Source organism: Ursus maritimus, unplaced genomic scaffold (genome assembly GCF_017311325.1).
Source record: "Ursus maritimus isolate PB19 unplaced genomic scaffold, ASM1731132v1 scaffold_2, whole genome shotgun sequence".
NCBI lineage: Eukaryota > Metazoa > Chordata > Mammalia > Carnivora > Ursidae > Ursus > Ursus maritimus.
Genome location: NW_024424452.1, coordinates 6,315,997 through 6,331,620, shown reverse-complemented (window position 1 = coordinate 6,331,620; position 15,624 = coordinate 6,315,997). Strand labels below are relative to the sequence as shown.

General features: G+C 43.7%; 1 protein-coding gene across 1 annotated transcript in view; it reads right to left on the bottom strand.

The window, feature by feature from the left end:
* Window positions 1-12,530: 12,530 nt before the first annotated feature.
* The window catches only part of LOC103669982 (myosin-16), a 63,097-nt gene continuing 60,003 nt past the window's right edge, over window positions 12,531-15,624 (bottom strand). Inside the window, exon 43 of the mRNA XM_040634785.1 lies at window positions 12,531-12,922. The gene's annotated coding sequence lies outside the window, so the exon portion shown is untranslated. The remainder of the gene's footprint in view (window positions 12,923-15,624) is intronic.

The window sequence follows — 15,624 nt, the reverse complement described above, 5'->3', positions numbered from 1 at the left end:
TTGATGAAGGTGCTGATACAAGTCGGTGCCAGGACTGGCCTCCTGATACCTGGTCCAGAACGTTTCCCATTATCCCATCAGGCCCTGGTTATAAAAGCCATAGGAGTTCCAAGGAGGGTGAGTTATTTTTAGTGTTTGGTTTTTTACCTGCGTACTGACACTGATCTAGTATCCCAAATGAGGATTCTCTTAATTAGTAGGAGGGAAGGTAGTACTTAGAAATGGGAAATGGGGGGGGTGCCTGGGTGGCACAGCGTTAAGCGTCTGCCTTCGGCTCAGGGCGTGATCCCCGCGTTATGGGATCGAGCCCCACATCAGGCTCCTCCCTGTGAGCCTGCTTCTTCCTCTCCCACTCCCCCTGCTTGTGTTCCCTCTCTCGCTGGCTGTCTCTCTCTCTGTCGAATAAATAAATAAAATCTTAAAAAAAAAAAAAAAAGAAATGGGAAATGGGGGGCGCCTGGGTGGCTCAGTCCTTAAGCGTCAGCCTTCGGCTCAGGGTGTGATCCCAGAGTCCTGGGATCGAGCCCCGTATCAGGCTCCTCTGTTGGGAGCCTGCTTCTTCCCCTCCCACTCCCCCTGCTTGTGTTCCCTCTCTCGCTAGCTGTCTCTCTCTCTGTCAAATAAATAAATAAAAATCTTTTAAAAAAAGGGTTGGATACTACCATGAAATTATTTTGTTTGCTTTATTGATTCAGTTGGAATAGGAACAGGATTGAATTGGAATTTGGTCAAACTTCAAGTCATTAGGATTTAATGAGTACTCACCAAGTGCCAAGATTGGTGTTAAGCATTTCGATAAATGTACAGAAGAGTTGGGTAAGATCTTTCTGTCCTTAAGGAGCCCAGAAGCTAGGATAAGATCAGTTCACACATTATTTTATTTTTTTATATTTTATTTATTTATTTGACAGACGGAGAGGAAGAAGCAGGCTCCCCGTTGAGCAGGACCCGGGGATCGTGGCCTGAGCCGAAGGCAGCGGCTTAACCGACTGAGCCACCCAGGTGCCCCATACACATAATTTTAAATACAAGGAAATACACAGTGCCTTAAACCTGGAAGATACTACTTAATATTTGTTGAATGAACCTACGAATGAATGAAATAAACAGTCTGGGATTTTAAAGAACACAGAGGTTACTACCAGTTGTGAGTGGGAGGAAGGGCATATACAGATACATCAGGAAGTACCCAGTCATAGGTCAGAAAGATTACATGTTTGCAAAGACTAAGGATTTCCATCTGCTCAGGAGGGCCTTGATTTAGTATCTGGATGTGGTTTGGAGGGTAAGAAGATTGGTTCTCCCTTGAGCCCCAGCTGAACAACAGTGAACACTTACTGCCAGTCTGCCTCCATTTTGTTTTTTCTTTTTAAAAACATTTTTAAAGTAATCTCTGCACCCAATGTGGGGCTCAGACTCACGACCCCTGAGATCAAGAGTCACATGCTCTACGAATTGAGCCAGCCAGATTCCCCTCTGCCTCTATTTTGTATTTTACATGGGTTAATGCCTACCACCTACTCACCACAAAGACTGCTGGAAATATTTATTGAATCAATGTCTATAAAAGGTATAGGCAAACAAAAGGACAAAAACATAAATGGAAACTCTGTGTTAATGCTTACGCTTTATTTAATTTTTCAAAAGATTTTATTTATTAGAGAGAGAGAGAGAACAAGCAGGGGGAGTGGCAGGCAGAGGGAGATGGAGAAGCAGTTTCCCCATGGAGCAGGGAACCGATACAGGGCTCGATTTCAGGACCTGGGATCATGACCAGAGCCAAAGGCAGGCACCTAACCAACTGAGCCACCCAGGCGCCCCTTGACATTATGTTTATACATTATTGTATTCATTTGGTAAAATTTTTCTTAAGAATTTAGCAATTTAGCGGTGCCTGGGTGGCTCAGTTGGAGGAGCATGCAACTCTTGATCTTAGGGTGGTCAGTTCGAGCCCCATGTTGGGTGCAGACATTATTTAAATAGACAAAACTTAAAAAAAAAGAATTTAGCAATTTAAGGGGCAGCTGGCTGGCTCAGCTGATAGAGCATGTGACTCTTGATCTTGGGGTAGTGAGTTTGAGCCCCATGTTGGGGGTGGAGATTACATTAAAAAAATCTTTAAAGGCTGTAAGCAACTTGCTCAAAGACATACTATCAAAAGTAATAACAAAGTCAAAGCAAATACTTTAAAGGAATTTAGTAATTTAGAATCTTGGCATATGAAGGATATTGTTTTGCAGTTTACTTTTCTTGTAATTTTTACTTTTTTTAGTTTTGGTATGTGAGTAATTCTGGCTTCATAATGAGTTCAGAAATATTCTTTCTCTTAAATTTTCTGGAAGAGTTTGGATAGAATTGGCATTTCTTTATTTCTTTATTTTTATTTTTATTTTTTTAAAAGATTTTATTTATTTGACAGAGAGAGAGACAGCCAGCGAGAGAGGGAATACAAGCAGGGGGAGTGGGAGAGGAAGAAGCAGGCTCCCAGCTGAGGAGCCTGATGCGGGGCTTGATCCCAGAGTGTTGGGATCATGCCCTGAGCCGGAGGCAGACGCTTGACAACTGCGCCACCCAGATGCCCCAGCATTTCTTAATTTTTAAACATGGGAGTTTTAAGTTATATTTTTGTTATTGATTTCTGCCTTAATGGCATAATTTCTAGCTTAATTACTAATTTGTTTTTGCTTGCGTGTTTTGATTACTAAGAAAGGTGTGATGGGGCACCTGGGTGGCTCAGTCGGTTAAGCATCTGCTTTTGGCTTAGGTTACGATCCCAGGGTCGCGGGATCGAGTCCTGCATTGGGCTCCTTGCTCAGTGGGAGTCTGCTTCTCCCTCTTCCTCTGCTTCTCCCCTTGCTTGTGCTGTCTTGCTGTCTCTCTTGCTTGCTCTCATTCTATCTCAAATAAATAAATAAATAAATAAAATCTTTAAGAAAAAAATAAAAAGAAAGGTGGGCTAATATCTTCCAAGTGGTCATGGAGTTGTCTATTTCTACTGTCTGTTATTTTTTCTTTATATATTTTGAGGCTATATATATTTATTTTTTAAATATTTTATTTATTTATGTGACAGAGAGACAGCCAGCGAGAGAGGGAACACAGCAGGGGGAGTGGGAGAGGAAGAAGCAGGCTCCCAGCGGAGGAGCCCAATGCGGGGCTCGATCCCGGAACGCCGGGATCATGCCCTGAGCCAAAGGCAGACGCTTAACGACTGCACTACCCAGGCGCCCCTATTTTGAGGCTATATTATACATGCCTCTATGTTATAGAATTGTTATGTCTTATGAGTTAGATGTTGTATTGTTATGAAATATTTCTTTTAAAAAATATTTGAGAGAGAGAGCGAGAGCATGTGCAAGCACAGGAGTGGGGGCAAGATTAGAGGGAGGGGGAGAAAGGCAGACTCCATACTGAGCAGGGAGCCTGACTCCAGGCTCCATCTCACCACCCTGATATCATGACCTGAGCCGAAATGAAGAGTCAGATGCTTAACTGACTGAGCCACCCTGGCGCTCCCCCCCGCTTTTTCTTAAGTAAGCTGTACATCCAACATGGGTCTTGAACTCACAGCCCTGAGATCAAGAGTCTCATGGGCTATCAACTGAGCCAGCCAGGTGCCCTGGAATATTCCTTTCTAAATAGGGCTTTGCTCTTCATCTTTACTTCTCTGATATTAATATAGCTATACCAGCTTTTTGGGGGGTTAGGGTTTGCCTGGTATATCTTTTTTTTCTTTTTACTTTCAACTTTTCTATTACCTTATGCTTTTAGATGTGTTGTTCATAAACAATGTGCAGTTGCAATTTATGATTATAGTATATTTATCTTTTACCTGAAATATCCATCCATTTACACTTAATTACTGATATATTTGAATTTAACTCGATCGTCTTTTTTTTTTTTTAAGATTTTATTTATTTATGTGACAGAGAGACAGCCAAGTGAGAGAGGGAACACAAGCAGGGGGAGTGGGAGAGGAAGAAGCAGGCTCCCAGCGGAGGAGCCTGATGTGGGGCTCAATCCCAGAACGCTGGGATCACGCCCTGAGCCAAAGAAAGACGCTCAACGACTGCGCCACTCAGGCGCCCCTCGATCGTCTTTTTATATGCTTTATTTTTGTCCTGACTATTCTGTTTTTTTCCCCCCTCTCTCCTTTCTTGCCTTCTTTGGATTGATTGTTTTTTATTCCATTTTCAAGAACTAATTTAGGGGTGGGGTACCTGGGTAGCACAGCGGTTAAGCGTCTGCCTTCGGCTCAGGGCGTGATCCCGGCGTTATGGGATCGAGCCCCACATCAGGCTCCTCCCTGTGAGCCTGCTTCTTCCTCTCCCACTCCCCCTGCTTGTGTTCCCTCTCTCACTGGCTGTCTCTATCTCTGTCGAATAAATAAATAAAATCTTTAAAAAAAAAAAAGAACTAATTTAGGGGTGTGCTGGAGCGGGCCACACTGGCTCAGGAGAACAGCTTGTGCTCTCTTTTCCCAGATTCTTCCTTAGTAACCTTTTGTGGGTAGCTTGAAATTGGCCACCATGGGAGCATTTATACCATAGAGAGTAGCAGAGGCTGCAGATTGGGGCTTTTGTCCTACAGAGCACACCAATTATTAGTACTTTCTCTTCCTGAATAATGCAAAGGTCCTAGATTACCTTAACTCCACTATTCTTCTTCTCCATAGTTATATGCTATTCTTGTCATATATTTTAATTCTATAGTAAATATAATGTATTTGCTATTTTCTGAAGTTCCCGTGGATTGTTTCTATTACCAACTTGTTGTTTTGACTAGTTCTCATTTGTATTCTGTCCTCTTATATGGTTGGTTATCAATGTTGTGTCTAACATTTTAGTTTTTAAATTATGTAGAAATAATTTGAGACCTAAAATGATTTTTATCTTTGCCCAGATAAGATTCTCATTTTAATTTTGCCGAGGGCCTGAGGATGTCTGCAATCTGGGATCACCTTAATCGAATTTTAGGATTTGAGATTTTTCGGGGTCATCCAGATGACTCAAAGCTGGGCTCCAGTCCTCGAGAAGAATGTTCATCTTCTAATTCACCGTTACTCCTAGTGTCCAATCCCAAAGCACAAATGTGATGGCTAATTTTGTTTGTCAACTTAAATGAGCCACAGGAGGCCCAGATGTTTCATCAAATATTATTCTGGGAGTTCCTGTGAGGGTGTTTTTGGATGAGATTGGCCTTTTAGATGGGTAGACTGAATAAAGCAGATTGCCCTCCATAATGCGGGTGAGCATCAGCCAATAGGAGCACCTGTTCACCACTCAATAGAACAAAAGCCTGACTTCCCCCAAGTAAGAGAGAATTCCTTCCTCTTTGACAGCCTTTGAACTGGAACATTGGCTCTTTCTGGCTGTCCAGCAGTTCTGGCTTTCAGCCTTGAGCAGGAATATCAACTGTGCAGATTTTTTGCTTGCTAGCCTCCATAATCCTGTAAGACAATTCCTTTTATTAAGTCTTTTTATATCTGTGTATCTACTGATGTAACAGGATGTCTATATCTGCATCTGTCTGTTTCCTATTGGTTTTTTTTTTTAAAGATTTTATTTATTTATTTGACAGAGATAGAGACAGCCAGTGAGAGAGGGAACACAAGCAGGGGGAGTGGGAGAGGAAGAAGCAGGCTCCCAGCGGAGGAGCCTGATGTGGGGCTCGATCTGATAACGCCGGGATCACGCCCTGAGCCGAAGGCAGACGCTTAACCGCTGTGCCACCCAGGCGCCCCTGTTTCCTATTGGTTTTGTTTCTCTGGGGATCCCTGACTACTACAACAGACTCTTACCAGGATTCCTGTCCTTGGAGGTCCCTGAACTCCATCTTTTGTCTCTTAGATAGACTTTAAAAGTACTGTTCAGTCATCTGGTCTCAAATCAACAAATAGTCCTTGGGGTGAGGCAGTCCTAAAATGCTAGGCTCACTCTCTGATGTTCTCTTTTCTCTTGGATATGGACCTGGTGTTTGCTACCTTATTAGCTCTCTTATCTCTCTTATCTTTGTATGTTTTCTTCCACCTTTCTAGTTATCGCGAGTGGGAGAGGGGTCTGTCACCCTAGTCCTCCATTACCAGAATCATTTGGTAAGTATTTTTAAAAATTGCTCTATTTGTCTTTTATTTTGCTAAATTCTATTGCATTAATTATATATCTTTAACACATTGTCACATTGTTTATTTGCTTTGCAGTACATTTGTTGCAGGTTAAAGGGAATATTTAATTCTCATCTAATATAGTGTGTATCGTCGCATACTGCTGACAAATGTAATCACCATGGAGTTAGTGAAGTGTTAAATAATTAGTGATACATGTAAGCACATAAAATGTTTATATTACGTGCAAATGTTTGGAGAATTGTTTTATAGGTATTTAAGGGGGTTTTAGTGATTCAGAAACTCGTTAGAATTTTTAGGCAGGCAGTGCATGCATTCTTATTTCTCATTTAAAATAATCTAATATAGGCTCTTTTGATCTTGGACTTATTTTCAGAAATGGATTAACCTGGGATGACTGTAGTTCTTTTTTTTTTTTTAATGATTTTTTATTATATCATGTTAGTCACCATACAGTACATCCCTGGTTTCCGATGTAAAGCTCGATGATTCATTAGTTGCGTATAACACCCAGTGCACCATGCGATACGTGCCCTCCTCACTACCCATCACCAGTCTATCCCATTCCCCCACCCCCTCCCCTCTGAGGCCCTCAGTTTGTTTCTCATAGTCCATAGTCTCTCATGTTTCATTCCCCCTTCTGATTACCCCCCTTTCTTTATCCCTTTCTTCCCCTACCGATCTTCCTAGTTCTTATGTTCCATAGATGAGAGAAATCGTATGATAGTTGTCTTTCTCTGCTTGACTTATTTCACTTAGCATTATCTCCTCCAGTGCCGTCCATGTTGCAGCCAATGTTGAGAATTCGTTCTTTCTGATAGCTGAGTAATATTCCATCGTATATATGGACCACAGCTTCTTATCCAGGGATGACTGTAGTTCTAATTGTGGTATATAGCGTGCCTTTGCTTTTGTGTGTGTATATCTCAGGTGTATTTCTGGGCTTCTTTTGTCACGGCCCCAAATGAAACTGCTGGTGAAAAGTTGAGTAATTCTACACCTGGAGGGAAGCTAACCAACACAAAGAATGTCTCTCCAGGAACAAATTTAAAGTGATAGAAAATTGCAAGTCTGATGAATATTTTTGTCGGAGCACTGAATGAAATGGCTGGTTTGCTTATGGCATTAACTGTTCTTGTTTGGTTCCTGCCTCTGGGTCTGAACTTCAGATGCTGATGAACTCAAGTTTTGCCTCCCTCTGCACACAGTCCCTAAGTGATCTCTCACACACTCTCAGTTTCAACCCCCGTGCATTGGTTGCTGACCCTCAGATGTGTGTCTCACTTTCTTCCTGACCTCTGATAGTTCTCACTGCTCACTGAGTTCCTTCATCTGGTATCCATCAGCTGCCACTGCTTTCTTTCATTCTTTCTTTCTTTTTTAAAGATTTATTTATTTATTAGAGAGAGAGAGAGAAGGAGAGGAGAGAGAGTGACCACAAGCAGGGGGATGGGCAGAGAGAGAGAGAGAGAAAGACCACAAGCTGAGGAAGGGGCAGAGAGAGAGAGAGAGAGAGAGAGAAAGTCTCCAGCAGATTCTCAGCTGAGTGTGGATCCTCATGTGAGGCTCAATCTCATGACCCTGAGATCATGACCTGAGCCAAACCAAGGGTTGGACACTTAACCTACTGAGCCACCCAGGTGCCCCTATTTGTTGAGCCATTTGTAAGTCACAGACATCGTGGCTCTTCAGCCCTGAATACTTCGGTGTGTATCTTGAAGAACAAGGACTTCATTGGGGTTCCTGGGTGGGTCAGTTAAGGCTCTGCCTTCAGCTCAGGTCATAATCTCAGGGTCCTGGGACTGAGCCCAGCATCGGGCTCCCTACTCAGTGGGGAGCCTGCTTCGTCCTCTCTTTCCCCCCAGCTTGTGCTCTGTCTCTCTGTCAAATAAATAAATAAAATCTTTAAAGAACAAAAACCAAAAAAACAAAGACCTTCATTTACATAATCATAACACAACGATCACATTCTGGACATTTAACATTACTCCAGTATTATTATTTACTATCAAAATAATTAACATAAGTTAATTATAAAACTTAATTATATAATATATAATTATAAGTTTGTTATAAGTTCATATTCAAATTTCACCAATAATGTTCTTTCTAGCAATTTCTTTTTTTTCTTTAAAGATTTTTTAATTTTTTAAAGTAATCTCTACACACCCAGCATGGGGCTGGAACCCACAACCCTGAGATCAAGAGTCACACACTCCACTCACTGAGCCAGCCAGGCACCGCTCAATTTCTTTTTCTTGATCCCAGAGCCAATCCAAGATTATTTGCTGAATTTAATTGTCATGTTTCTGTAGTCTAATATGCAATAGCTCCTTAGCCATTTTTTTTTTTTTGCCTTTCATAACATTGACAATCTTAAAGAGTCCACACCAATTATTTTGTAGAATGTTCGTTAGGTGGGGTGGACACCACCTTAATCAACTGTCAAACTTAACATCACAAACGGTGGCACAAATTGACATCACGTGTCTTCTGGTGTGATGCAGTGGGTGGGACACAACTTTGCTTATGTTGTATTCCCTGCCCAAAATGCATAATCTGAATTGAATTATGACAAACCTCTCTTGCCCTCCGAATAAAGTCCACACTCCATGACAAGTCATCAAGGTCTCCCACGCTCTGTTACTTTCATCTCTCACCGTGTCCTCTGTGTGACAGACACTCTCGCTATCCACACGTCATCACCTTTACCCTCTTGGCTCCACTGCTTTTGTTCAGGTGGCTCTTAGGGAAGCCAGGACCTTCCCTAACCCTGGGAATGAGCCACAGATGTTCCTTGCCTTATGTGGCAACTGCATTGCCACTTGCTACTAATTGGTTTAGGGATGGGTGTGTGGCCCATTTCTGCCAATCAGGACTCAAGAAGTCTCCTCGGGAGCTTCCGGGAATAAATATGCTCCCTGATAAAAAGGATGGTGAGGAAGTCTTTATTTTTTCCCTGTCTTAAACATGGTTGTGGGAAGATAGGACGGTTAGAGCTGTGGCAACTGTCTTGACAGACCCAAGAGAAGAGTAGTATGGAAAGGTGGAGACCTGGGTTGCTCACCCTGCACTAATTCCAGAACCGTCTGTGAGTGCAGGGGTTGACGCGTAAGATCACTGAATGCCTCTATTGCTCGTGCCACTGTTGCTCATGTGCTGCTCCCCGCTACCAAGCACACTCTGGCTGGTCCTCCCCACTCCCGCTGTCCATTCCCACATGCTCTCCCTCCCCTTTGAGGGAGAGCAATTCCTACTTCTACTTAGGCTTCAGCGAAGACATGATTTCCTCCAGAATGCCTTCCCTTATCTTCCACGACTGGGCTGAGTGCCTCTCCTGTACCTATTCCCACAGTAGCCTTCCTAATTGCTAAACCTAATGCTCATAATACACTTTTCCCCTTGGTCTAAATGCCTGATTACTGTTCTGCTGCCTATATTTAAAAGTTGTGGTTTTTAAAAATATGTGTAGAGAAAAGTTTTATGGAATCAATGCTCCAAGGCTACAGGATACATTTTTTTGTGAGTCGAAGCCAGGGTTCAGGAAGTAGAGGGAAGAAGAATCCCTTATAACAGCCAGCAGGTTTCCTTCCAGTCTTGGGATTTTACTGTGACTCAAGTTTGACCTTTTCACAACAGATCTCCAGCCCAATTCCTGGTAGCTTATAGGTGAAAGGGTCAAGGGGTCTTTGTGATGATTTTGTGATTTCAGGAAGCCCCAAGGGTGTGGTCCTTGGCAAGACCCAGACTTGCTGGCTTCCCTATAGGGCCCCAGGATTGGTTCACATGTGAAAGGAGGGGGAAGATAATTGGTATTTTTTAATGTATCCGGGATTTGTTTTAATCAGATGTAGTTAGACATACAGATATGGAAATGATTGTCACAAAGGAAGTTTTTACACTCACAGACCCATCTGTAGAAACAGGAGGCATGGCATGGCATGGCATGACACTCAGGGCCATGTGAGGAAGTGCTGGTGGAGGCCAGGAGGCAGGAGCAGCAAGGGAAAGCATGCACACAAGTCTTTATTGTGGTTTTTGTGGGAAGGAATGGGTGGGGCAAGGTGAGCAGGCTTAGGATTGGCTAGTTTGAATAATTTCAGTAGACTCCGGAGTATAGGAGCTGTCCCTAGTTGTCTCGTATCTGGCCCTGGGATGATTAGGGCAGAGGAATAATGCCTCCGAGGATATAAGAGCAAACTAGAGGAGGAGATTTGGAGTATGGGCTCTGGATTGGTTAGTCTGTATGAAAGCCGTTCGCTATCTGTAAGAATTGGCTAGCCCTGGGAGAGGCAGTGTCTCCTCAGTCAGGGAGGCCCCAGATGGCAGAGTATCAAGAATACAGAAAAAAAAAAAAAAAAGAAAGTACAGTTAATATAATCAGAGACACAAAATTTAGCAGCCTTGAAAGCTAGCCCAAAACGTTTAGCAAAACCCCTTTGCTCCATTTATTCTGCAGAACCTGGTGCCAGTGCCCTGATTTTGGTCTTCATGGATACTAATTAATGCTATTATTTTGCAAGGCCATAGAATATATCCTTTTAGACCTTCAAGCCATTCTGAAATTACACGTCCTTAGGCAAAAATAGCACATGTGGCTAAATGAAAGCCATTTTCTTATAAATACTGGATCAGAAACCTTTCCTCGTTCCACCCAACGAAGAATTTTTAGCTCTGCTGTTAACTGGTGTTGGGCAAGTCACTAAGCCCACCAACATCTGCGCCCCGCCCAACCCCTCCAGCAAAGTGAGGAGCTGCTCTGAAATTCTCCACATGTGGGGAGACCGTGGGTAGACTATCCACCGGGAAATGATGGTGAGGTCTTAAAACTTCATGGAAATCCCCTTGCATTTCTCCAGTAAGAGACTCGTTGCTGTCGGCTGCCAGACTGACAGGCCAGGCCAAGCCTCCTTTGGGAGATCAAGTGTTAAGTCCTACAGAATGCTAGAAGAAGCTTGGCAAGCGTCTAAGTGTTGTGCATAATAGGCTCTGTGCCAGGTTATCTTGTTTAAACTTTACATTCCTAAGAGGCAGCTACTGTTATTATTCCTCATTTAACAGTTGAGAAAACAGGAGGTGAGATAGGTTAAGTTGCCCACAGTCTCACTGCTGAGAAAGTGGAACCCGTATTTGTCTGACTTCAAAGTATAAGAACTAGACTTATTTTATGTAATTACAGAGGTGGAAGAGTAGCTCCAAATGAGGGCAAAAGGCAGGGAGACATATTCAGGCTCAATTTTACTTTGAGCCATGATTGTCAGTCAAAACGGCAGTGGGAAGGATTCCGATCCAAGTTGGATTACCATTTTTTCAGGGATGTTATGGATGGGAATCTCCAATTGGCTGAGAGTTGGACTAGACACCCTCTGACTATCCCTTTGAGCCCTAAAATTCCAGTATGTGTAATTCTACTTGTGTGATTTGGTGCCTCCCAGGATATTCACACAAAGCAGTTGGAGACCCCACCGCCAGAGGGCAGTGTCTTCTCATTTGATCCATTTGTACGGAAGGAACCGAGTGGGTTCCCTCTGGAGCTGTCTAGAGAGTGCCAGGTGTAGAACCACCACAGGGCTGAAATGGGCTAGTGTGGAGAGAGAGTGGGAGTCACCAACGGAATGTTAATATCCCTTCCTTTACCAGCTGAACAATGATTTCTGTCTGCCAGGGCACTGGAGAGAGATCAGAGTGCTTAAACTCAAAGGGAAGACACCATTTCCAGGGAGTTGGGGGGAGGTGCCGTCTGAGGGCTGTGCACTGGCAGGGAGCCCTCATGGTGCTGTCTCCTCCAATCCTGCACTCCAAAGACTAGGAAAGCAAGGGGAGGAACAGGGTCCAGGATGTTAAAGGTGACAACGGAAGCCCTCTCACTCTTGGGAGGGTTGAAGGACCCAGGAATATTCAGCCTTGGAGAAGAGAAATCTTGGAGGGACATGAGAACTGTCTGCCATGGAGGTCGTTCTGCAGGGTCCTAGGTATCAAAACCAGGGTTAACAAGTAGATGCCGCCAGGGGGCAGGTCTCAACTTGATTTAAGGAAGAATTTAAATCGTGATTTAAGGAAAATTTGCCTGTGTCTGCTCATCCTGGGAGATGTCAAGGTAGAGCATGTCGGGGCCTTGTGGGTCTTTAGCCTGGATGGATCCTGTAACATCCATTCAGGGATTCTGTAGTTTTCTCAGCTTTATGGAACCTGGTTCGTTTTCGTATCTGTGGTCTACCCTTTCAAAATTTGCAGTGAACCTCACCAAGACTGCATAATTCTCATGGTTTCCGAAAGAAATAAGCCTGTGAATGAGGATATAGGGATAAAACAGAATTCGGACATATTGTAAAAATTGCCTTTGGATTTAGAAGCCTTAGAAAAATAAAATTTCTTCCCTTACAAACAATCTCCAGTCTGTTTTTCATGTTTCTTTTATTTAAGCTGTATTGGGACAGGGCATTAAAATTGTCCACAGGAGGAATTACTTCTAGAAAACAGCCAGGGCACACAGACATTACATATTCCGTCTTTGACATGAACATGTAGGATCTCAACTGAAACAGACCCACTGTTACTGCTATCCAAGTGCTTACACAGCTTGATGCAGTGTCAGAGAAGCCACACTAATTTTAGTTCTTCAAATGGCTGGGTATTTACATACTCAAACCCTTTTCCCCCACAGCTATCTTTATTCTGTCGCACCTGTCTCTTTCTGACTTGTACTTTCTTTTGCATAGTAAACATTCTCAGGATATCCAGTTTTCTATTTTCATACGTTTTTCCTCTCAATGGTCTGCTGTTGAGATCTGTGTCACCCTGGAAGGAAGAAAGAGAGAGGGTGAGAAAATCCTTGTGGACCAGAGCCAAGAGTTCTGACATCTTTGCCTCCTTCTTGCTGGAGAGACGGTGTCCCCTAGATGCATGGGCTGCAGCTGCACAGGCTTCCTTCCTCATAATGGACACCATTATTGGATCAGAGCTGGTTCATTCTATGTGAGGTTGTGAAGGTTAGAGACACCTTTGGGCCTGGGGTGCCTAACTGGGCCTGGACTGCATACAGGCCATTGAGAGGGCTGGAGTGTGGTCCCCAGGGATACAGTGCTCACCACGAGCCTGCCTGTGGTGTCTCATGAGGGGCCCACAGGCTTGTTTTGCCATTGTGATATGTCCTCCCGAGAAAGAAAAGTTGCTCATTACATCCCACACATGGATTTAAAAACTAAGCAAGATTTCCCTAGGGAAATTATGGGATACTTGTACCCAATGGGGCTCTTCACATCCTCAAGCATGCCTGTCCAGCTAGCTTCGTCTCCCACTGCATCCAGCACTCTCCCCTCTTTCTGAGCTCCTCTTCCCTAGTCACGCTCTTCCCTTGTATGCATCTGACCCCTGCGCTTAGGCATATGTTGGGTCTTCTATCTGGAATTCCTTTCTTTCCTTCCCTATCTGGTGAGGGATTAATTTTACTTATTCTTTTTAATTTCCATTAAAAACTTGTTCTTTTCATTTATTTTACTTAATCTCAGAAACAATACTTTTATAAAATACTTTGATCATGCATCTGGATGTCATGGCAGTATCAATTGCTGTAAAAATGTTGATAAACTTCCTCTCAGTTTCTGTACTTTTGTTGTCCTGGGCAGGTAACAAATGGACCACTCACTGAGTGGCACTGCCTTAGACTTTTCTTAGACTTTTTCCTCCAGGGAGCTGCTCTACCCAGCCACCTCAGTTTAAACTAGTCACTCCTCCCCTGTCATCCTCCCCTGTGAGATGTCAACACAGCATCACAGAACATTCACTCACAGCCTTGTGGTGATGTGTGCTTCTATTTCTCCACCAGATTCTGAGCTCCACAAGGGAGGACATTCTTTCTTATTCATTATTTATCTCTGTATCTCAGAGTCCAGACCTAGTCCATATTCAGAGCTTGGTCAATATTTGTGGAACTGAATATAAAGCCACTTTGGAAAACTAAACTCTTGTGGGGTCTTGGCTCAGTGTTGACTCATGTACTAATTTGTTTAAGACATCTCCTGGCTACTGATGGCGTATCTAGCCCTGTGACCAACAAGGGGAAATGGGATAAAAGAGGCTCATCACCTCTGGGTGCCGTTGGCAGGACGGTGGCCTTGTGGTGTGGAGACAGAGCTGTTGGACCAAGACTAGCACCCCAGGAATAAACAGTCACTAAGCCAGGGCAGAGGATCTGTTTCACAAGATGGCTAATCCTGGAGGCTGAGATTTAGCAAGTGGAAGGAGTGAACTACCTCCGGAGTCTGGGTGGCACAGGGAGCCTCCTGAGTAACCCCCGCCAAAGTGAGAGTTCAACAGAAGGGACTCCTTGCAGGGTTTTGCCCCAAAAGGAGATGGTTATACGTTAATTGTAGTATTCATCCAAAGGCAAGCCTCTGGTTTCCTTAACTTCTTGAGCTAACCATTACTTAAGAATTAGAGAATTAAGAAAAAGATTATCTCCTATCTTTTGTTTCCTCCCTAACCAAATGATAAGAAAAGTCTTAGCTTGAATTCAAAGGTCAGTGGGGTTATCACTTTTGACTAAAACCCAAACTGACCCAGTACTGGAAGAGAGCTGTGAGTGGGGAACCTTACACATCCATCTGGATGTGCACACACAAGACCAGAAGAAAATTCTCATAATCCATGGAGGCTGGACCATCAGTACACTGAGACTTCAGCCCCATTCCCTCCCAACCTAAACCAAGTCCTTGATCTTGAGTTGTCCTACTTAATCCTAAACAGAGGGCAGCCTTATTCATCTCCGCAGTAATTAAAATAAAAGACAGCTTGCCTTTCCACAGCACAAGGCTTGTATGACCATGAGCAAGTCACTGAATTTCTCTGAGCTCATTTTCCTCACCTGACAAATGGAGATATTTATATATCTCCTTACCACAGGATGAATAAGATAGTGAAAAACATTACCACGTGCCTAGTTCTGGTAAAAGGCGGAGAAGCCTCTGTTCCCTGGCTCTGCGTTTCTGTAAGGGGAGATTTCTGCTACGGCCTTGGCTCTAACACACCCGACCATACATCTGATCACCGTAGGGCTGGTTAAACCGCAGACGCTGGGCCCGCCTCCAATAACTTCTGATTCAGTAGGTCTGGAGTGAAGCATAAGAATTTGCATTTCTAACAATGGCCTGTATGCAGTCCAGGCCCAGTTAGGTACCCCAGGCCCAAAGGTGCTGATAATGCTGCTGCTCAAAAGGACCGCGTTTTGGGGGAACCACTGCTCCAGAATAATGTTCTTTGCCTCTTTCCTCATCTTTCCCTTGCTCCATTCATGGGAAGAGGAGTGATTTATCCTGTGTTTAGAAGCAGGAACCAGGAAGGAGGGGATGAACCCCATCTGGTCTCTCCTTTTGGATCTGCCTGTAGGTTTGATGAGTTCTGGTCGTCCCTCCCCTTGGAGTGGGGGTTGCTCCTTGTGGAGCTGGGCTGTGGTGGTTCAGTTCGGCAGGTACCTTTAATCCCTTGGATACCCATTAAATTCT